Here is a 3,510-nt window from a genome sequence, read left to right as displayed (position 1 = left end):
AAAAAAAAAAAAAAAAAAAAAAAAAAAAAAACACCAAGGTAGCTGGCACACACAACAACAACAAAAAGAACTAGTTTCTACTAATCAGCAATTGATGCATAATCAGAGACCACAGGTTTAGAAGTTTAGAACATGCATGCTTCTTTTCTTGCAGTTTCCATCAGTTAGCAATGTAAGCATAGCACAGAGCCTCAGCAGACCTTAGCAGAGATGGCAGACAGGAACTTGACTAAGGAAGAAGTTCATTCCAGGCTCATTAACAGGAAATGATTTCCTGGGATCTTTATGAGCAAAGGCTCCATCTTTTTGCCAGCTATTGTCTAGAAGCTGTGTTCTTGTTCTAGAAGATGGCCCACAGTTCCATGCCAAGAACATCACCTATATTGCTGCTCTCTTAATTTAGCAAAGATAAAGATGACTCCCCACCCCGCAGCACACTCTGGTTCCTCTATTAAGGACTGTTGTCTCATTCAGTTGAACTTAAGTGAATTAGGACTTTTTTACATCTCATAATCCCTTGTCTTCACCATATCCATTAATTAAAGTAATCTACACTCCCAGGAATTACAGAAGAGTAGAAATCACAGGGCTACCCTGGATCTGGCTGCCATAGGCCCCTTGACCTGTGACAATTCTTCTGGTATCTATAAGGAAATGGATATGACGTCTTAGGTTTTCTACTGCGACTATCAATTTATGTATGCTCTCATCCTCCCTAGCAAAATGATAGACTGAGTGCCAGGTGTCTTATGTTTCTACAGAAGTTCTTTCAGGGTGGTAGGCACACAACAAACATCAAATACTTGTAGGTTAAAAGAAATCAAAGACTTGATTTGCAAAAGTGTTTTTCTTGGATAAATTCAGTGACCATAGAGCCATGAAACATTGATGAGACATGGAAGAACAGGTGACAGAGAACAGAGACCCTGGAGCCAGGATGTCTGGGTTGGAGTACAGCTCTGCCACTCTCTAAGACCTTAGGCAAGGAGCTTCTTTTCTTTGTGCCTTGGTTTCCTCATCTGTAGCACAGATATGATAGTTTCCCTTCAAAAAGTTCTTATAAGACTGAGGTAAGTTAATATTTGCAAAGCATTTTGAGCTGCGCTTGGCTCACAGCAGCACTATGTTTGTTGATTAAAAATTAAATGCCTGCACTGAGCCAGACACTGCTTTTGGAGCCAGAGCACACAGATGAGCAGGACCAAGTCTCTGTGCTCATCACACAGTTCAAAAGCCAGGTAAGTTTTTTTTTCCTACTCTTTTATCCACCATTCCATAGCCAAGAACAGGAATATGTTTTACCATTATTGCACCTTAAATAGATTGGCATTCAACAATTTGGTTACTATTGGAAAAAACTTGTGTAAAAAAAGAGCCAAGAGCATTTTCATTAAAAGATATTCAGAAGCCTGGAGAGATGGCTCAGTCAGAAAAGTGTTTGTACATAAAGACCTGAATAACTCTAGCACCCACACGGGAAAGCCAGGCATGGTGTTTTGTGCCTGTTACCCCAGAATTGGGGGACTGGAGGTAGGAGGCCACACAAGGCTTGCTGGTCAGCTACTCTAAGCAAATCAGCAAACTCTAGGTCCAATGAGAGGCCCTGCCTCAGAAGTAAGATGGAGAACAATTGAAGACATCAGTACCTAATTCTGGCCTACACACACAGACAGACAGACACAGACACAGACACAGACACAGACACACACAGACACACACACACACACACACACACACACTCAAAGTCAGGTACTGTGGCATGTGTCTATAGTTCTAGCCCTTGGGAAGCCAGGGCAGGAGCATCATGAATTTAAGACCAGCATGGCTACCTAGCAAGATCCTTTTTTTTTTTTTTTAAATTCATAACAAGGAATTTATTTAAAGGTATTAAAAACATGGTTCTCTTTTAGACAACCAGCTTATAATTGTGGAACAGGGAAGTGCAGGCTATTTGAGGACTCAAAACCATTCAGATCTCAGATGAAGAGGTCTGAGTCATAGAGCACCCCCACTGAGCACCCCAGTGGCACTTAGGGGCTGGAGGTTGTTCAGAGCACTTTTCTGTAGGATGCAGCTTCACAATCTGCATCTTTGAAGGGCTAGATGTATCAGTCTTACAAAAGAATAAAGTGCCCCATGACAAATGGCATATTTTTCTTCTAAGGGATAGTATGAGAGCCAGATCACAATGAACTACAGTGCCAGCTAAGAGGATTCTTGGATACCTTCCAAACAGAGGAGAGAACTGACAAAGAACATTGGTCATGAAGTCAGCAGGACCTGAGTGCCAGTCCCAGCTCTGCAAAGCCCGAAGTCCCCTCAACAATGGTAGCCCCTGTGTCTCCAGTCTCCCCAAGGGCTACATTTTAGTTGGCTTTTATGCCCTGCCCCGTGTGTATGTGTGTGTGTGTGTGTGGTAGCAGTGTGTGGAAGGAGAGAGCTAGAGGTGGCGGGCTTTTTCCAGCCTGGAATGCTTTTCTTTTCCTCCAGTATTTAGTGACCTTGTATTTGTCTTTCCAGATTCAAACAGAGGGTCCTCATAATGATTAACTAGGCATTATCAATTCATTTGGGTTATGCCCTTGTGTAAATTTCCTTACTTACCTAAAATCATATCTTTTTTTAAAAAGATTTATCTATTTTATGTATATGAATACAGTGTAGCTGTACAGGTGGTTGTGAGCCTTCATGTGGTTGTTGGGAGGGTATGTACATACAAGTGACAGGCAGACGCTAGGGGTGTTGGGTCCCTGTTGGAGCTGACGTTAGTGTTTGTGAGACACCTAAAAAATGGGAGCTAGGAACTGAACACAGGTCCTCTGCAAGAATAGTACTTGCCCTTACCTCTTAATCATCTCTCTTGCACGCTTTCTAAATTGTATTTGTATAATTTAATAAGAATTACCTTCAGTTGTAGAAGTGTATATGATGTGCCACTTTCTAGGTAATAAGATGTAGGCATGTGCACTGTGCACATGTATGCATAGTAGGCTGTGTCTCCATAAGGATACATAGGACTCAAATAACTCTCTCCAGAAAAGCTGAGTGTCTAGCAGGCAGAGTGGGAAGTTGGTCACTTAATCTTGTTGAAAATGTTGGAGTTTAACCATATAAATCACCTCACCCCCTTTTGTAGAAAATATTCACCAATAGCTTATGCCTAATAATGTGTCCTCATGCCTTGCTGTGGGGATGTTTCTGCCAAAGTAACATGACTGAGGGAAAATAGAGCTCAAGTGCATGGTTGGTAAATGACATCTGTAGACTGTGAAGAACTTCAACTCGGTTGTCTAAAGCACCACTTGGGTTTTATGATCATTTTCTATTTTTAAAATTCTTTCATTTTCTTCCCGATTCAATTAACACGTTTTTATTTAGTGCCTACTGTCTGCCCAGTATTGCCCTCGGAATTCTAAGAGGTATAAATGAAGCCTCTACGAAACAATTTATAATATTCCTGCCAAGTGCAGCAGCCACAGGGTGGCTAGAACTTTTTTTTTTTTTTTTTTT

This window comes from Mastomys coucha, unplaced genomic scaffold, assembly GCF_008632895.1.
Source record: "Mastomys coucha isolate ucsf_1 unplaced genomic scaffold, UCSF_Mcou_1 pScaffold6, whole genome shotgun sequence".
NCBI lineage: Eukaryota > Metazoa > Chordata > Mammalia > Rodentia > Muridae > Mastomys > Mastomys coucha.
The sequence above is the reverse complement of the archived record's forward strand: the minus strand, read 5'-3'. Positions refer to the sequence as shown.